The 20,517-nt window shown below is 46.4% G+C and overlaps 1 protein-coding gene across 5 annotated transcripts in view; it reads right to left on the reverse strand.

Moving 5' to 3' along the window:
* TBC1D1 (TBC1 domain family member 1) overlaps positions 1-20,517 on the reverse strand; it is a 231,156-nt gene that overhangs the window by 133,024 nt on the left and 77,615 nt on the right. The window lies entirely within an intron of this gene.

Consider the following 20,517-nt stretch of genomic DNA (forward strand, 5'->3'; position numbering starts at 1 on the left):
TTTTCTACTATAAACTATATATTATCCCTGCCAATGGGAGAAGAGGAAAAATCTGACAAAATAAATACCTTTGAATCCTCATTTCAGGAAACTTATTTGGGTTGCAGCTCACATTTGACAACCGCAGGCTGGCAGAGTAGCCTTTATTCTAGAATATCCTTCCATCAACTCTCCACTACCATCTGCCCATTCTTCCAGATCCAGTTCAAACGTCTCCTCTGTTCCATTCCCCAGGATCCCATGGAACCTGGCCCCCTGCTGTCACATAGGTCAACACACCGAGCCTGTCTCCCACACCATACTTTGGGTAAAGGTGGAATAGAGTCTAATTAATTGTGTGGACCATGCAGACCTTGTCAGGGCATTGACTTAACACATAACTTGGATGTGAGAGGAAAATAAATGGCAATTTTCTATTTCTCCACCTTAATGTTCAAAGTGGATATTGTAATACTAATTAACCTCAATTTAAACATATTTAGTTGAAGGTACACCGAAGTGCTATAGGTAAACTCTAAATTGAAATGAAAGAAACAATAAAAGGGCTTTATTTTCTAACCTTACCTAAAATCGGGTAGAGAAATCAGGTAGAGACCCCATTATTTCCTATAATCAAAGGAGGAAAAGCCAAACTTTGGACACCTTCACTTGCCTCAGTTCAAGTTCACACGGCATCTCAGGACCTACTGCCACTCGCAGGCACTAACTACGTGAGGCACTGTGCTTCACACACATGATCTCCCTGACTCCTCCCCTCAAGCCTCTGAGAAAAACATTTCCATTTTAGAGAAATACAGACTCTTCTGGGTTGGGATCTGCACAGGGCGCCAGGACTGTACCTGAATGTGGCACCACCAGGGCTGGGGACTGAGACGGGACACTAGTTAGGAAACAAGACAAGGGAGGCCCTGGGAGCAATAGCGGCCTTGCTCACCAGGTGAAGAGAGCAGAGATACCCACTGTTGGGGAGCAGGCAGCAGGGAGAAGAGGCCTGGCCCCCAGCCTGCCCAGGCCGCCTACAGGCCCCCACGTGGAACAGATGGGTCTGGGCCCATGTGCCCTCCAGCAGACCACAAGGCTGGAGGGGAGGACGATGCCGAGAGAGTCACTCAGGGCCGGCCCAGTCTTCACACTCAGAAGGACCCGGGAGGGAGAGGCACCAGCCTCCTCCCCGGCCTCCTTCCTGGCCTCCTCCTTGGCCTCTGCTTGGGGCAGTGGTGGTGCACACATGTGCAGAGAAGGGGGGAAATCAACCACAACCAGAAGGTAACATGACCACGAAACCAACCGGATGGGAGAGCCAGCAGGTTAGCAAATCCATCCACCCACCCACCCATGGGAACAAAAAACCTCCAGAAACCTGAGCACAGGTCACAATCTAGTATTTATTCACGAGTTCTCGCTCTCCTCAAGGCCCCTTCCTTGTCCAACCAGCACTGGAAACTGTGAGGACGGAGACGCCTAAGTGTGCTGGGGCTCGGCCGGGGTCCCCACCCGCTGACCCTCCAGTCCCCAGGCATTCTGGCTACAAGTTTTGGCAGACTGAAAAACATGCAGCGTGTGTTCAGGAGCGGCTCTCTCTTCTACTTCTTTTCAGCCAAAGACATACAGTGTGAAAAGATCTGGAGAGGCTGCCCGTGGTAGTCTCCGGGTAGCAGGAATGGGGTGGTTTGCTATCTTTTGTTATCAATAGGCTCTTTTGCTCTAATTTTCATGTATTGCTTTTGTAATCTTAAAGATTATTTTTCATTTTTTAAAAATACATTTTTTAAACTTTAAGAAATTTCAGAGATTATGGTATATTGTTATTAGATGAGGCCTTCCAGGGACAAAATTATATGGAGAGTGGAGGGGGAAAAAAAATCGTCCTTGTAAATACATGAGGATAAATTATTTCAATAGTACAAGTGAATTGGCATATATTTCTAAGTGGCCCCAAACGTTCACTACATAACCTACAGAAGCCTTTAAGTCATGAAATACAATCTGAAAGACAAACATCAACACCTATAGAAACTAAAAACTTTAGATGACAGTCTAAAAGCAACATTCAAAAGACTCCTTCTATATGCCTAGGTAATTACTTACGACAAAAATTTTATCTTAAATCAAAATTGTGATAATAGTAAGAACTGGGGCATGCCTGGGTGGCTCAGTGTGTTAAAGCCTATGCCTTCGGCTCCGGTCATGATCTCAGGGTCCTGGATCAAGCCTGGCATCGGCATCGGGCTCCCTGCTCAGCAGGGAGCCTGCTTCCTCCTCTCTCTCTGCCTGCCTCTCTGCCTACTCTCTCTCTGTCAAATAAATAAAATCTTTAAAAAAAAATAAAATGTGCCAAAGATTGCATCCAAAAATAAAATTATAAAGAGAAAAAATAGTAAGAACTGATCTATTTTATGTGCTGACAGATCAAACTTGAGTTTAGATAACCATTAACCTTACTAACGAGACAAATATTCTTGCTACTTCCTAGGAACTGCAGTAAAATGAATGTCATTCAAATGATGACATTTGTGGTCACAGTATGGAATCCCCTTGACAACGGTATTAATTTTATTAAACACAAAGTCATTTATAGCACAGGCTACCCCTCACATTCACTTATGGTGCCTTGAAAAAGGCATATTCAAATCATTCAAAGCCAAAACTCTGTCCTCCCCCCCGCATACTAAAGCCTGTATGTGGCAGAGTCCGGGAAGCCAGGTGTGGGCTGATCCCAGTCTCTGCCTCTGTGAGGCATGCCACCTGCTCCAGCCCACACCGCAGTCCAATCCCAGCCCTGTCACCGCCCTGTCACCAGCATCGGGGAAGTCCATGGTAATTGCCAAGCAAATGTCTGATATTTAAACTTACGAATGCATGACTGCCAGACTCAATCACATTCTAGGGTGTCATAAATAAATCAATTATTTACCATTTCTCAACACGCAACAACTAGCTTTTAGAACACGGACTGCATTCTTGAACAAAACCGATCACACACGTTCAGGAATCCTGAACCTCACTGAGATCAACAGTAGAAGTAGGTCTTTTCTCTCATATCATTTTACCTGGAAATAAACTCTCCTCACCAAGCAGCCATTCCTTTTCTTTAATCTTGATCAACAGGCAACTCAGAACTTTGGCGAGTAAAGGATAGTAGTTAGAACCAGTCTCATCTGTTTTCCACTTAACATTTTAACTCTCTGTGATACTAACTGTAACAACAATACTATTTGTGGCTCCTTGGCTTTCTCAGAAGTTCTAAATGTGAGACTGTATCCTAGCACAATACCCCAAAAGCAGAGTAAGGGGCTAATACTTTTCCTGCTTTCAGAGATGAAGGAAATCAATAAAAGAAACACACAAGAAAAAAATCAGAGTATAACACTGCACAAAGAATAAAGTAGTTCAAGCCTGTATTCATAACCAGTGCCCAGCCCTCAGCTAACATTTCTCTTCCTCCCTGACCCACCCAACGTTCCTAGTGCGTGAGAAAGAAAATCTTGTTCTTGTCCTAGCACCCAGCCAAATCTCCATGTCCCGTCTCCCTAAGGAGGCTTACTCGTGTCACACTGAAGGGAAAGAGCTGCATTCTCAAAATCACTTCCAGTTCCAAAATTCCACTACTCTGTAAAAATAAATTAGAATATAGAATGAAAACATGAAAAACAAAAAGAAAATCCCAACATCAGGAACACAAGTGAAGTCTGTAATATATGTAAATTACAAACCCAAAAAACCTAGAAACCTCAGCCGGGTAAGTAAGTACCCATGGGGCAGACTCAGCTTGCCAAAAGTTCATGAGAAAAAGATTTAAGGATTTTAGTTGACCATTTAGCTCAAGATAAGCCAGCAGAATGGCCTGGAAACCTGAAGAATGAAAAGGAACAAAAAGCCTATGGCATTAGAAGGAACGTCATCCTTACACTAAGGGGAAGTAGGGGGTCACAGCCTCATCAACCTTGCCACTAACTGGGCCACACAGAATTTTCATTTTCGGTTTCAGCAGACTTTAAAAGCAGCAGCAGTAGGAGTCACAACGTGCCTACAATTTCATCAATGGAGACCCAGGGCTTTCCATGTGGGAAGGGGACACCGGGAAGCCTCTGCAAATCTGTCTCAAGAAAGAGGCATTAGCGCTCCCTCTCATAAAGGGGAAGGCAAAGTTGTGAGTCACAAAGGGAGAAAAATTTCTGCTTTGAATATAAACATCTTTCTGTTAGAGCGATGTGCAATGGTATGGATTTCCTGAGGAATGCTGAGCATCCCTCGAGAAGATTTGAGCACTTGAGTGGGAGCAAGTCCACACTGCTCAGAGTCAGATTTTCAACTCCCAGGCTTAGGGCTTCATTTAAAGATGGGCCCCTGGGCACCTGGGGCACCTGGGTGACCCAGTCGTTAGGTGCCTGCCTTCGGCTCAGTCACGATCTCAGGGTCCTGGGATGGAGCCCTACATCAGGCTCCCTGCTCAGCAGGAAGCCTGCTTCTCCCTCTTCCACTCCCCCTGCTCGTGTTCCCTCTCTCACTGTCTCTGTCAAATAAATAAATAAAATTAAAAAAAAAAACCAAAAACTTAAAAAAATAAATAAAATAAAGACGGGCAACCTGCTTCCACCACCTTCGAGAGCTTGCTGTGTGGTTCCCACCAAGCAGGAGTCTGAAAGCACAGTTCCTTCTCTGGCCTGGGCTCCCCTGTGTGTCAGGAGTGGGGGGCTGACTTTATCTTCACGAGACAAGATATTTTACAATCAGGAACATTCCTAGAGAACCAACATCGAAACCAAGGCTGACAGTAGATAAAGACTTGTTCCAGCCAAGAGCTGCTGCAAGCAATGTATTCAAAGTTTAGTTGCTTTTCCCGTGCCAAGGAATGGCTAATATGTGTTGAGAAGTTTCAGCAACTTGCTAATACTGAATTCTGATCTACTCCCGATTAAGTCTACAATCAAGGAACAAGAATTCCACCTACCAAGTGCAAATTGTAGTCTCTGAATCCTGACATTTTTTTTTTTAAGATTTTATTTTTATTTATTTGAGAGAGAAAGCAAGGGAGAGAAAACAAGTGGGGAGGGGGGACATGGGCAGAGGGAGAGAGAGAAGCAGACTCCCTGCCAAGTAGGAAGCCTGAAATGGGGCTGGAGCCTGAAACAGGGCTTCATCCCAGGACCCTGGGACCACAACCAAGCAGAAGGCAGATGCTTAACCCACTGAGCCACCCAGGTACCCTATGAATCCTGACATTTTCAAAAGTGTGACTTCATCTTCACTTACAAGAGGAAAGGAATAAAGATGAGTCCTAAAGGAAAGCATGGGGTCACGAAATCTTATGAATGTAATTTGTTCCTTTAGAAGTATTCAGTCAATTGCACTTCCATTTCTCAGACATCCCGGGGACGACCCTTTATGGTCATCTTCTTCTCTCTCTACTCTCTTTCTCTCCCAGGATCTCGCGCACTGTCCCAAGACCAACAAAGATATCCTTGGGGCGCCTGGGTGACTCATTCAATTGAGTGTCTGACACTTGATTTCAGGTCAGGTCATGCTCCCTGGGTCATGGGACCAAGCGCCAGGTCACGCTCTGGGCTTAGCTCTGGGCTTAGCGGGGAGTCTGCCTGAGGGTCTCGCTCTCCCTCTGCCCCACCCCACTCGCATGCATTTGCTCTCAATAAATAAGACCTTTAAAAAATAAAAGATAATTTCTTTATCTACATCTCTAGCTCTGAACTCAACTCAAATTTCCAATCACCTCGAAGGATCCCCAAACTTCAGGCACCATGACCTTAAAGTATCCCAATCAAGCTCATCTCTTTGCCCTAAAACTGGCCTCTCTCTTGTTTCCCCAAATGCCTTCCAGGTAATTAGTTTGAAAACCTGGGAAGTGTTTCCTCTTTCCTCTCCTCCTTCTACCTGCCATCAGCCATCAGCCTGTGTATTCTATCACTAGGAGCCCCAAACCTCAAGCGCAGGTCTCAGCCTGTATGCACTCCCACCAGACCACAGCAAGACCACCGATGCTCGGCCCTGCCTGGCCACCCCCAGGGTATATACCCACCCACCCCACTCTCCGGGGACAGCCCCGATGGCGTCAGTCGGCCTACCACTCGCAGACCATCCAGGGCTTCTCTCTAATCTCTACCAAGCACTGACAACTGCAGGCAAGGGCTTCGGAAAGTCCCATGGAGGGTGGGGTGGAGGGGTGGGGGGGGTGGGAGGGTCTGTGATCATTTCCTTCTGGGAGTTCACCAGGTAGGGGTGGGGGTGTTCGTGCACCACCACCGATCTTGCGCTTCCGCTCGTTTGGATTTCTACTTTGTGCCTTGGCTTATGCAGCTTCTTCCATCCAAATGTATTTTCTCATCCCCTGGATGGGACCCTTGAACCACTCACTCAACCCAGTCATTTTTTTTAAAGATTTTATTTATTTCTTTGAGAGAGACTGAGAGCGAGAGGAGTATGTACAAGAAGGGGGGAGGGGCAGAGGGAGGGGGAGAAGCAGACTCACCCATGAGCAGAGAACCCAATGTGGGACTTGATCCCAGGACCCCGGGATCATGATCTCAGCTGAAGGCAGAGGCTTCACCGACTGAGCCACCCAGGTGCCCTCAACCTATTGATTTTATCAGGAAACAGAGCCTCAGAGGGCTGGAACCACTGGCACCTGGTCAGGCCACCCAGAACTGGGCCTCCCCGTTCAGGATTCTTGCTCTACACCCCACCAGGTGCCCATGATTTGCTTTTAATTTTAACTAGGGGGTAATAAAGTCTTCGGTTTGAAATTTCCTTATTAGACTAAAGCCCCTAAGTTCATTAAATTAAAACAAACACATACCAAAAAAAAAAAAAAAAAAAACCCAAAACCCTCCCAGAAACAAAAACAACAGAGCACCAGCCAGTGTCCAGATTTCTAGTCTCTCAGACTCACAAGCCTTATTGGATCTGCACTTCCAAGTTTAACAGGCACCATGTGAGTACGAAGACGACTCTGGTGCCCATCAAGGGGTCTGCATCAGGGGCTTCAGGGCAGAACTGTGCTTTCCCCCATGCAGAAGAGCCAAGTGGGCTCCTCTGCCTCTGTTTATTCAATCAGGATCAGAGCAAAACAACTGTTAGATTGAAAAAGCGCCCTGGGGCACCCGGGTGGCTCAGTGGGTTAAAGCCTCTGCCTTCGGCTCAGGTCATGATCCCAGGGTCCTGGGATCAAGCCCCACATCAGGCTCTCGGCTTGGCAGGGAGCCTGCTTCCTTCTCTCTCTCTGTCTGCCTCTGCCTACTTGTGATTTTGGTCTGTCAAATAAATAAATAAAATCTTTAAAAAAAAAGAAAAAGCGCCCTAAAATGTGCAGAGAGGTCCTCCAGGACCCCCACATGCAAACCACAGTCCTGGCTCCCAAACCGAAAGCCATGCTTTTTTTTTTTTTTTAAAAGATTTTATTTATTTATTTGACAGGCAGAGATCACAAGTAAGCCGAGAAGCAGGCAGAGAGAGGAGGAAGCAGGCTCCCTGCCGAGCAGAAAGCCTGATGCGGGGCTCGATCCCAGGACCCTGGGATCATGACCTGAGCCGAAGGCAGAGGCTTAACCCACTGAGCCACCCAGGCGCCCCACCGAAAGCCATGCTTTAAGAAGGACAATATGTAAGTTAAAAGTGCATGGTCAGGGACGCCTGGGAGGCTCAGTTGGTTAAACTGCTGCCTTCAGCTCAGGTCATGATCCCAGCATTCAGGGATCGAGTCCCACATCAGGCTACTTGCTCGGCAGGGAGCCGGCTTCTCCCCCTGCCTCTGCTGCCACTCTGCCTGCCTGTGCTCTCTCTGACAAATAAATAAATAAAATCTTAAAAAAAAAAAAAAAGTGTACGGTCACCCCTGCTATCCCTGCTGAGGACAACACAACGAGGAGATGGCCAGGTGGGATTCCCAGCGCGTGGAAAGTGACGACCTCCGTGTACCAAAGGTGGCTCCGGGGCTGACCCATCCCTCAGCCCCCCTGACCGCAGGCCGGCAGTGCGAGTAGCTTCCAGCACCTGCCTTCACCACACCGGCGCGAACTGCGCCCTTCTCCTCTTCGCATCCGTGTCCCGGGTGCCCGGCCCAGAGAAGATGCACATTCAATGTATCGTGACCAACGCTGCACTTGAAGAAGCCGGGTTTCTTGGCCGAGATGTCTGGAGTACCACAAAATACGCTAGATGGTGAGGCAACCGCAAAACAGTGAGACTGAAGTGTATGCTCCAATGGTCGGGCACACTGAACTCTTTCCCGGGGTGGGGAGGCAAGGGGACATCCAGAGATCACAGTCTCAGCTTTAGACACTGCCGATCTGACAAAATCAAACTTTGGTCTGATATTCATCCAGCTCAGTAACCGTAGGTGGTACAGACTCACAGAGCTGCCTTCACTGAAATCCAGTGTCCTATAAACTCCTACGTATTACCTCCACATGTTTCCAGATTACGGAAGAGAATCCCTTCCGTTCACCCACACGCCAGTAATACGGCTATTTGTGGAACTACAAGAGAGTTGTGACCATAGTAAAAGTGTCAGCAATATTTCACACTCAGACAATTCATCAATAACCAGTGCACAAAGGGCCACAAAGTCATTGCTCATAAGCAGGCTTCTGGTTTGTGTGTCTGAAGTCAAACTTCACAACTAAGTCTCCAATATTTTAACTTAAGAAACCTACACATTTAGGGAAAAGAACCTGACACAACAGTGGCCATCACAATAGACCTATGTAAATCTCTCTAAGCAAATATTGTCTCACAGACCTTAGAGTTTATTTTCACTAATGACTGATTTCCTCTTGGCCCACCCTGTAGAAAGAACTTCCTCAAAATACCATTTGGCCAATTCTCTGCCTTCAGCAGGCCTACAATTATGAACTCGGCTAAACAAATAAACTTCCTTCCTATTTTTTTTTTTTTTTTTTTTTTTTAAAGATTTTATTTATTTATTTGACAGAGAGAGAGATCACAAGTAGGCAGAGAGGCAGGCAGAGAGAGAGGAGGAAGCAGGCTCCCCGCGGAGCAGAGAGCCCGATGCGGGGCTCGATCCCAGGACCCGGAGATCATGACCTGAGCCGAAGGCAGCGGCTTAACCCACTGAGCCACCCAGGCGCCCCAACTTCCTTCCTATTTTTAAAGTTTTCCAAAATTGGAGAATCTACATCTTTGGTTGGCACACTATTTCCCGGACTGAGAGCCCTGGCCGTGAAGAAATTCTTCACAGTGTTTTGAGAGATGAAAGGACTTCAGAAATGGCCAGGCAGCTGTTCCCCACCTCTATCCCAGGGAAGGGGAAAACAAGGAGAAGTTGTGACCTTGGGCAAGGTCACATGGGGGATGCTGGTGGCAGAGGCCGGTGTAATTCTCTCTGCTCCATTTTCCCCTTATCTGATGGAAATTACCTGTGGCCTGATGAAGCATTTTGCTCGTTCCATACTAGTGAACCAGAGCTTATGTTTAATTCATGCAGAATGTGATAAAACAACAAAGATTCTAAATATCATAGCAAGAACCAGGTGACACGAAGAACTCTGGGCTAAGAACCAGAACACCTTAACCTTAGCTTTGACTTTGGGAAAGCCACCTCACCCTGGAGGGCTCAATATTTCATCTCTGAAAAGAGAGACCAGAACAAAGCAAGCGAAGATGTCGTCTCCACCCCTACCTTGAGTGGGGGGGTGGCAAGGTTTGACCCCTATTAAGGGCTTCATCAGAGCCGGGCACTGTTCTGAGTACATTCTGTGGGGACGGGGCTGCCCTCCACAGCCTGGAGGACAGTCCGCGTCCCCATTTTGTGGATGAACACATTCATCCACGCAGAGAAGGGCCCTGTCTGCGGTCACAGCTCCATGGGGGACACGTCGGGAGGGGATATGTCCTAGGCCAGCGGCTGCGGGGACCCTCTCTTCCTTACCAGTGGTGGACAATCTCTGACGACTGGCCCCACTTGCAGTAACAGAGAGTCCAAACCGAGAACAATTACAGCGATCATTCAACACAATGCTCTGATTTTACAGACCAAGGACGGAGGCCCAGGGAAGTAGAACTTGGGTCAGGAAACTGAATGGCTACACCCACCCCACTTCCTAGACAAGCTTATCCCAAAAGTGCTTTCATGGCTCCCATCACTTACACCATCTCATGTGCCACCCAAACAGGACTCTGACGGCAGCGGGGCAACGACCCTCACTCCCACGGCAACTAGCTGTGGTTAAACAGCAAACTCGAGGTGAGCTGGGGCCTCCAACCCAAGCTTCTCGCCTCCAGTCCTGTGTATTATCCCAGGCTTGAAAAAATGTCCACTGTGGTAGAAGTCTCTGGAGAGCCTATTCAAAAGAGTCTCTAAACACAAAGAGAATTTCCCAGAGAGGCTAAAAACATGCTTTGATGGCGCTCTGAGAAAAACCTCAGATAATACTCTAAGGCCCACAACTCCAGTTAATAAGAAAATCAAAAATCAGGCTATGATCATATCAAAACTGACCTCTTTGGTCCATCATTCAATTGCCGCTAGCCTCCCCACCAATCTTGACCAATCTTCGATCTTCCTGCCAGTGATTTTCTTCTTACTTCCTGTTCTCTTCCCTCCCCAACCAAGAACATCATGAAATTCAAGCTTTTTAAAAATAGGAGTTCCACTTCTGGTGTAATTTCACTCTTACACACCCATTTTTAAAAGCAGGTTAGGTGGATATAACATTTTACGCCCCTCCCTTAAGGAAGAAGGAAAATTCAAATTCTTAATGGGACAAAATATTTTAAGTTCTGACCACCCTTGCTTCGTATCTTGAACATGTGTTGTAATCCCTTTATGACAGAGACCGCACAGGTACAACAGATAAAACGTGAATTTACAGCCAGACCATTCAAGCTTTAATCTTAATAGCTCTGACAAATGACCTAAGCGCTCTGAACTTCAGTTTCTTTACAGTACTTCCCCAACGAAACAGGAGGAGGGAAGAACACCCCCACCCCGGGATGATCTGAGCTGACTACTCCCCACACTAAGGCTGGCGCATATTAAGGGCTCAAAAACACAATCATCTCTTCCTTTCCGCGGCTGCATTAACACTAATATCATTTTCTCTCCTGTTAAATCCGCTTTGCAAATGATGTTTCTCTGAAAAAAACTCAATCTCCCCTATGAGAGGAGAAGAGACACATTACACACACCTCCCCTCTGTCCCACAGGACGCCCTCCAGGAGACAGAGTGAATCAGCATGTCACTGGAGCCCAGCACAGGGAGCTGTGTCGCCACACTGGACTTGGGCAACTTCCACTCTCTTCAACTGCTTGGGCCCTGGGTTCTTCCTACTCAGCGCTCACACCCCTGGGCAGGCCTCTGGGGCTGTTGAGCATTTACAACACCCCTCACGTGTCGGAGGACCTCTACCCACCCCAGCAGACTGCTCGACTTCAGGCTTCCTTTCTTTGTTTCCCTGAAGGCACCTGGACCAACGCTGAAAATACACGTGTAAACAGCCGGGTAATTAAATAAGGTATTCTGAAATACAGTATGTTAATAGACAGGCACACTTTTGCTTTTAGAAAAATACTTCAAAGAAAAAAGTGCGAACATCAGGGCAACATCAACAAGGTGTGCAAAACCGAGGGGTCCAAAACCCTGGGTTTAATTCTGCCACAATGAGCTGTGTGACCTTGTTCGAATTAAGTTGCTTCCCTGCTCTGGCACTCGGTTTCCTCATGGAGAAGAGAGAAAATGAAATGACATTCTGGCTGCAGCAGAATGACCACCTCCCTAGTCACCACTACAGAGAGGCATATGCAGGCCTGAGGGCACGCCCTGCTGAAGGAAAAGGGCCACTCTCAACTCTGAATCTCGCCATACGGCCATTTGTTTGAAGTGACTGCCTTCCCCAAGGTTGAAAATCACTGGTCTCAAAAACAAGGCAACAGAGTTGGAAAGCAACCCTGAATGATTCCAACATGCTGGAACACTACAAGTATACCCTAGCAACTCTTTTCCATCCATCACACGTCAGGGACCCACAACTCAATCACCTTTCCTTAAAGACTTAGCTCAGGGGGCGCCCGGGTAGCTCAGTCGGCTAAGCAGCCGATCTTGGTTTTGGCTTGGGTCGTGATCTCTGGGTGGTGGTCTGAGCCCTTCGTTGGGCTCTGCACTCAGTGGGGAGTCGGCTTTACTCTGCTTGATTCTCTCCCTCTGCCCCTCCTCCAACTCATGCGCATGCACATTGACACTCTCTCGCTCTAAAATAATTTTTTCAAAAGGACTGAACTCATCTCATATCCTCAAAAAAAATCTCCCTGAATCCCCAGCTGAGTGATTCCCCATGCACACATCTGTACGATTTCATGAAATCATCTTCACAGGTGTTACCTCTCCCTGTTAAATCCCAAGCTGCTCAAAGGCTGAGCCCCTGTCCTGCTCATCTCGGGATCCTCATGCCCACACCTCACTTGTACAAAAACGGCGGACAGGGGCACCTGGGTGGCTCAGTGGGTTAAAGCCTCTGCCTTCATCTCAGGTCCTGATCTCAGGGTCCTGGGATCGAGTTCCACATCGGGCTCTCTGCTCCACAGGGAGCCTGCTTCCTCCTCTCTCTCTGCCTGCCTCTTTGCCTAGTTGTGATTTCTCTCTGTCAAATAAATAAAATATTAAAAAAAAAAATTGCGGACAAACTGCAAACTCAACCACATCCAAAGAGTTTGTACTCGTAGATGATCTTCGTTATCTCCTTCCTATGCAGATTTTGACATTACTCAATTTTAAAACAGGATCTTTAAAAAGACGACTAGGGAATATGTTATTTTTTAGATAAGAAAGGCCCAAGTTTAACTTAGCCCAGCTCAACCAAAGTAAATGAACAAGGCCTAGCAGTCCAATCTCATTATAACACATGACAGACATAAAAATAATTTGCAAAACTATTTTTGTACCAAAGTACATAAAGACTAAGGAAATTTTTTCCATCTTTTCTTTAAACCTAACAAAATTATGTAAACAGCTATTTCATGCTCCCAATAGCAAAATCAGAAGTAACAGAAATAATGGAAAAAATCAAAGATACTTAACTATAGATACACAAATATAACCATTAAAATGTTTGTTTTTCTATAACTTTATTAGATATTTGGTAAATACCACCACATATTATGAAATAAAATTCAAAAGAACAAATTTATTATTTCTACTGCTTAAAAGTTAAAAATCAAAAGGAAGGGGGACCTCCACATTATGTCATAGGGAAACAGAAAGTAAAGCAACAATGAGATACCATTACATACCCACCGAAACAGCCACAACCTGAAACACTGACAATACCAAATGCTAACGAGGATATGGAGCAACAGGAACTCTCATGCACTGCTGATGGGAATGCAAAAATTGTACACCCAGTTTAGAAGACAGTTTGGCAGCTTCTTACAAAACTAAACGTATTCTTACCATATAATCCAGCAATCATTTTTCTTGATGTCACCAGCCTAACTGAAGGGAGCTGGAAACTTACACCCATAAAAAAAGCTGCACAAAAACGTTTACAGCTTTATTCATACCTGCCAAACCTTGAAAGCAACTGATGCCCTTCTAGGCGATTCCACCTAGACAATGGAATGTTGTTCAGAGCTATAATGAGCAATCAAGCCATGAAAAGATACAGAAGAAGCTTAAATGTACATTACTAAGTGAAAGAAGTCAGTCTGAAAAGGATATATACTTCATGATTCCAGCTCTAGGACATTCTGGAAAAGGCAAAACTATAAAGAACAGTGGTTGACAGGGAGTGGGGAGGGAGGACAAGAGGAACAGGCAGAGTACAGGGGATTTTTAGGGCATTGAAACTATTCCGCATGGTAGTAAAAATACATGCCATTACACCTTTGTCCAAATGCACAGAAGGCACAACACCAGGAATGAACTGTAGCATACAGTTGGGACTTTCCGAGATAATGTGTCAGTGCGGATCCATCAACTATAACAAATGGTTGGAGATATTGATAATGGGAAAGGCTATCTACGCGTGTGTGGGAACAGAGGGTGTACGAGAACTCTCTGTACCTGCTGCTCAATTTTGCTGAGAACCTAAAACTGCTCTTAAAAATTAAGTCTATTTTTAAAAAAGACAGGGGGGCAATTTGAGTCAATTTTTCAATAATAATCTGATTCCTAATCTAGTATAATACCCTAATGGTATCTGGGGTAAAGCTAAATACATTGAAAAAGAGAAAAGGCCAAACATTTTTTTTTTTAAAGATTTTATTTATTTATTTGACAGAGAGAGATCATAAGTAGGCAGAGAGGCAGGCAGAGAGAGTGAGAGGGAAGCAGGCTCCCTGCCTAGCAGAGAGCCCGATGCGGGACTCGATCCTAGGACCCTGAGATCATGACCTGAGCTGAAGGCAGCGGCTTAAACCACTGAGCCACCCAGGCGTCCCAGGCCAAACATTTTTTAAATTTGATAAACTGAATAGTTAATACATAAAATGCTGACTTTTTAAAAAAGGTATGAGTATGCAATGCAAAATTTTCCTTCCACTCCTATTCCCCAGACACCCAACTTCAAGGTTAATTTTTTTAGGTTTTATTTCATGGGACACTATTTCCACTACCATCCTTCCAGATAAAAGTGACTACTCAGAAATCATGGCATTTGTTCCATAAAGTATAAGCAACTCCTCTAATGGTAGGTATAACAGAAAATACAGAGAACCTTGCTATGTGAAGTGCAGTCCCCAGGTCATCCGCATTACCTGGGAGCCTGTGGCAAACGCAGGGTTTGGGGTTCCATCCGGACTTACTAGAGCAGAACTATCTTTTAACAAGATGCCTAAGTGATTTGTATGCACAGTACAGACGACCACACCATGCTTGTTTTTGCAAAGTTTACAGGCCAGTAGAGGAGATAAAAGAATCAACCACAACACAAGGCATCATACAGAATGGACTACATGGCTAGGGGAATTTGGGGAAAGATAAGCTTTCATCCCTAGGGGAAACCCCCCCCCCCGCCCCCGTCCCCGGGATCAAATGCCAGCCTCTCTGAAGGGGTCTGCCTGCCACGTGCATTCAGGCGGCAGCTCACCTGTCCTGTCTCCTCCTCTCCTGCTCGCTACAGGGGATTCCCCAGCCGGCCTCGCCCACAGCCTGGGGCTGAGGTTTCTCCAGTGTCCCTCCAGGCCTCTGTACCTGCCCCTCTAACCACCTGGCACACCGTGACAGTCCCTAGTGCAAGAGCCACTCCTGACTCCCCCATGGCCAGAGGGCCATCGTCCTGGGAGAGGACCTGCCTTTGGGGCTCTTTTCTACCGGGATAGTATACGCATCCGAGGAACGATTAAATACTCAAAGATGCTTCAGGGTTAAGATCAGTTTAGGGAATTTCTGGGGAGGAAGAAACTAATGTGCTTTTTGGTCATTCTGAGATCTGCTCTGAGCTCCCTGCTGTGCTGTGGATGAGGCAGGTTTTCTACTCCTGTTTTTCTCCCTTCTCTTTTCATAAAACCAACCTGTGCCCATGGTGTTGTTACTCCAAGCAACTGGAGCTCCCCTAGAGAGGCTGCTGCCCCAGGCGGGCAAACGGGCCTCACGGGAGCCCTGCCCAAATCCCAATCCCGGCTATGCCAGCCTCACTTAGCAGAGGCAGCACATTTTTCAAAGTCAAGGAATGGTCTGATTGGGACAAGGAGTCCTCCCCTCTTTATTAAACTCAAACACTCACTAATTAAACATAATAGAAGTCTACCGAAAAAAATTATATTTTTAAATAATTCATCACATGAACCTAGGACGCATCACACACAAAGGACTCGACCCCAGCAACCACCAGGTGTGGGCAGATGCGCGCCTTCCAGAAGGCTGCCGGGTGGCCCTTGCCAGGGCAGCCCAACTGGCCAGAGGCTCGCAAGATGGGCTGCTCCAGTCTGCAGGAAACCGCAAAGGTAAACAAACCACACAGGCATCAGGACACAACTGGGCCGGAAAGCCCTGTTCTTCAGAGGCAGCCAACCAAGGGCAAGTTGTACTCAAAGTAGACGTAATTAGTTTCTCAGTCATTTGCACCAGTCTCAGATGAACACGATAGCAAAGCCACCCAGTCACCTCATTTCAGAAGATAAAGAACAGTGATGTCTCCACAGGTGTCCCTTCCTTACTACCGAAGTCCCAGCTAGCCCTGTCACCCCTGCCCAAAACACAACAGCCTAAGTATTTCTCTGCTTCCGCCCCACGTGCACATCAGCCCACAGCGCCCCTCAAGTTCACACCCTCCAATGGCTCCCTCTGCACTTGAAGCCAAGCCAAACCCGGTCCTGGGCCTGCAGAGCCCTAAAGGGCCAGGCCCAGAAGGGCCCTCCCCAACTCAGGGCCCGCAACTCGCCCTGCTCGCCAGATGGCAGTCATACCTGCCTTCTCCCCACTGCTCTAATGTGCCCACTTGAGCCACCTCCAGGCCCTGGTCTCTGCAGTTCTGTCCCCCCATCCCCCTGGGGGGAACTTCCACCTCCTTGCCAGCCCACCCCCTCATCACTCCGCACCAAGCACCTTGCTTGCTTCTCTCCCTACCACTTACCACCCCCTTGAAACTACCTTGTTCGTCTGTTTGCTTGCTTCTGCACAGTCTTCCCCCTCCAGGACCAGAGCTCCAGGAAAGAAGGGAGCTGGTCTGCCTTAGTCATTGCTGTATCTCCAGCTCCTCAAACAGGAGCGGGCATATACTAGGTGCGCAGTAAGTATCTGTGCAGAACGCATTTCTGAAATGACTTGCTGAATGAATAGTCGCTAGAAACCTTTGTTTTCCGCAAAGCCAAAATATGAAAAACCTGGTTTCACATAAAATGTTAGCGACTATTTTACAAAACGATTCCTTACTTAATGCATTTTTAAATATTTGCCTTACAAAGCTTCAGTGTATAGTTTTTTTTAATTTTTTTAAAGATTTGACTTTTAAGTAATCTCTACACCTAACATGGGGCTCCAGCTCACAACCCTGAGATCAAGAGTCACATACTCTACCCACTGAGCCAGCCAGGTGCCCCCAGTGTGTACACTTTTTAAAGGATAAGTCTTGGGACGCCTAGGTGGCTCAGTCAGTTAAGCGTCTGCCTTTGGCTGGAGTCATGATCCCAGGGTCTTGGACACTGGGGCTCCTTGCTTAGCAGGAAGGCTGCTTCTCCCTCTGCCTGTCACTCCCTCTGCTTGTGTGCTCACTCGCTCATACTCTGACAAATAAAGTCTTTTAAAAAATAATAAATAGGGGCGCTTGGCTGGCTCAGTGGGTTAAGCCTCTGCCTTCAGCTCAGGTCATGATCTCAGGGTCCTGGGATTGAGCCCTGTATTAGATTCTCTGCTCAGCGGGGAGCCTGCTTCCCCCTCCCTCTGCCTGCCTCTTTGTCAAATAAATAAATAAAACTGGGGCCCGTGGGTGGCTCAGTGGGTTAAGTCTCTGCCTTCGGCTCGGGTCAGGATCCCGAGGTCCTGGGATCGAGTCCCGCATCGGGCTCCCTGCTCAGCGGGGAGTCTCTCTCTGCCTGTCTCTCTGACTACTTGTGATCTGTCTGTCAAATAAATAAATAAAACTCTTTTGAAAAAATAATAAATTAAATAAATAAAATCTTTTAAAATAATAATAATAAATAAAGGATAAGCCTATGTGCAAACTAAACTAACTCCTTCAGGGCATCCACAGTACCTGGTACATAAAAGGTGCCCAATAACATCTGGTGAATACACAAACAAGCAATGGAAAAAAATACAAGGCATCAACTGGATGAAACTGCACTTGAATTTGAGAACACAGCAGACATGGATATATTTAGGCTCATTTTCCTTTTTACCTGACTGAATAACATCTATATTGAAAACCCACTACTTTGGGATACTAGCAATAATCTTAGCCAGTATCTTTACAGGCAGGTGCGAATCCAAATGAATTCAGAAAGTTACCTGGTGGTTCTGCGGCAGGTTTCACTAACTGATGCATGGGAGGCACGGAAGTAATCAACAGAAATACTCAAAACTGCCAGGTGGCTGGGACATCTGTGGGTTTAGTAAAAAAATCACGATGTCTGAGAAATTTGTTTTTATTAACAATCTATGGGAAAACTCACGTGTCCCAATGAGACTAACCAAGGAATTTCACCTCTGTAAAACCTGCCCCATTTGTAATACAATGTGCACCTGCCTTACTGTTCCAACATATGTCCAACATAAAAGAAAGTGCATTTTAATTTTCTTAACATACAATTCTCTGTTTGGGCTCTATTCCTCACACTATATAGTCAATATTTATACAATATTAATGAGGCACCCAAGAAAAACAAATTTCTGTTCAGGTATCCATCTGCACCAAGCCATGTCCACGCCCCTTTTCTGCTCCTAACCAGGTGTGGAGCCAGTTTGCAAAGGTCAAACTAGAACAGCAATTAGATGTAGTGTTTGTGTGAGGTGTGTGCTCATATTCATTTATGTGCTCTTGAAGGGTCATTCTAAAGTCAAATATAACTGTACTTTGGGATTACGCACACTGTGTGTCCATTTGCAACTCCTGTTTCTGCCTTTAAAATATTCCCTAGTTTATAATGCTAACCATGTTGATGCCCTATCTCTTAACAGTAAACCAAATCAGGTTCCCTAGAAAGTCACTCTTATCATCTACAGCCCCAAGAAATGAACATTCAAATAATTTCATATTCTAAAATCTCACAGAACATATTGTCTATAAAAATCAATTTCAGGATCCAATTTAAAATCGCACGCCACCTAACAGGAATGAAATATAAAATAACTGCACTTTCTGCTGACAACTGATAAATGTGTTCCAAAAACGTTTCATAGTTTTGTTGTTTTGCAGTTTAAATAACTTTGGAATAACATGATTCAGAATTTACATGAAGTTATCAACATACATTTGATTTAAATAACCTTTTCAAAAATATTGCCAGTTGGAGAAAGCTGACAATCCTTGTAGAGGTCCTTACAGTTTTGATTTTTGAGTTTGTGTGTTATTTTTTTTTTAATAAAACTTTGGTCTGGTGTTTTCACTATCATCTCCTAGGCCAATGTGAACAAAAGTCCACCTTACTCCTATAGTGAAAAACATCTTTATTAAATAGGTTTTGGAAAAGTAAATAAAACCATAAAACAGTATGAACAGTAAGTATTTTGGCTTTTGTTTATTTAGACTTCAAACAGTAAGTCTGGTTTTTTGGGTTTCTCCCTTTGGTCTTATGATATAAAGTATAACAGTATACAAGTAGACTCAAATCCTCAACCTAAAATAAAATATAATCAGACAACACATCTTGAATTACTTCTTAAACTATCTCACATTTTTAAATTTAGCATTATTTATAAAAGCTAATCAGCTATCACATCCAACCAGGAAATCTGGGCATATCATTCATTTCTTTTTCAATACAAAACTGCGACTCAAAACTTTTTCATTTACCACCCGCTGTGTTTCAGGAAGTGAAAATTCTGGTGAGGATGAGAAGATAGGATACAGGGCCTGATAATCTGGTTTCTGTGTCTCCATTTTATTAGCACTAATTGAGTCAAAGCTTTATCTGGCTCAAGGACAGGTATTTATTACAAAACCAGCAGTCTAAAAGCACTGTGTAACTAGCAGATAGAACCACCACCTAATTACTATTTGTAAAGGGTCACATAATGGCTAACGGGTTCTTCCAATAAGAGTTTATTACTCAATCTGCGAAACGCCACGGGGTGTGAGAAAGGTGCCCTGGGGTCCTGCCGGCCTTTTAGAGGCTGCGAGGGAAGCATCATTCAAATCACCCAAATGCCTGGTACTCCGGGAGGTATAAAAATAATTCCACGTCCTCCAACTGGTGGGAACTCCGGAGAGCTACTCCAGTCCCTCCGTTCCAGCAACAGTGAAACTGGCAGGACTTTGTAAGGCTCCGTTATTCTGAAAGCGCTCATGTTCGGAAAATAAAACTTCATGGAAATAGAATTTACATTCAAAACTCGCACCACCGCACCCTCTGAATTCAGGGAGTTTAACACAAAGGACAAATGCCCTCGGCGTGCACCAAGTCCAGCCTTTCGGCCCCCGCAGCGCCCTATCCCAGGCCACCGGGCAGGACCCGTGTCAGGGAGGATGCCACACACGGTCCCGCCGCGGGGCAACACCCAGCGCTGCGCGTGGTGGGCTGCGCGGGGAAGAGGAGCAGCCGGCCTCCAGGGGCGAACACCTAGCGCCGGGCGTCGGGCCTCGCTCTTCCCATCCGTGGAATGGGCGTGACGGCACCTGGCCCGCTCTGCGGACTAATGAATGAGAGCCGCCCGGGAAACGATACCGGCGGCGCCCGCCACTCTCCGGTCGCTGTCCCCTGGCCGCGGGACGTCCCCCGCCGCGGGCAGTCCCCTCACGGTCAGACCCCCGCCCCCCCACCCCGAGCCGGGGGCGCCCGCCGCGCTCAGGACCCCCTCACGGCCCGACGGTTACAGAGGTGCCCAGACCGGCGGCCGCGGGGACGCCGGCTCCCAGCGCCGTCCGCTCCGGTAACGGGCGCCGGCCCGACGCTGC

Source organism: Meles meles, chromosome 2, assembly GCF_922984935.1.
Source record: "Meles meles chromosome 2, mMelMel3.1 paternal haplotype, whole genome shotgun sequence".
Classification (NCBI taxonomy): Eukaryota; Metazoa; Chordata; class Mammalia; order Carnivora; family Mustelidae; genus Meles; species Meles meles.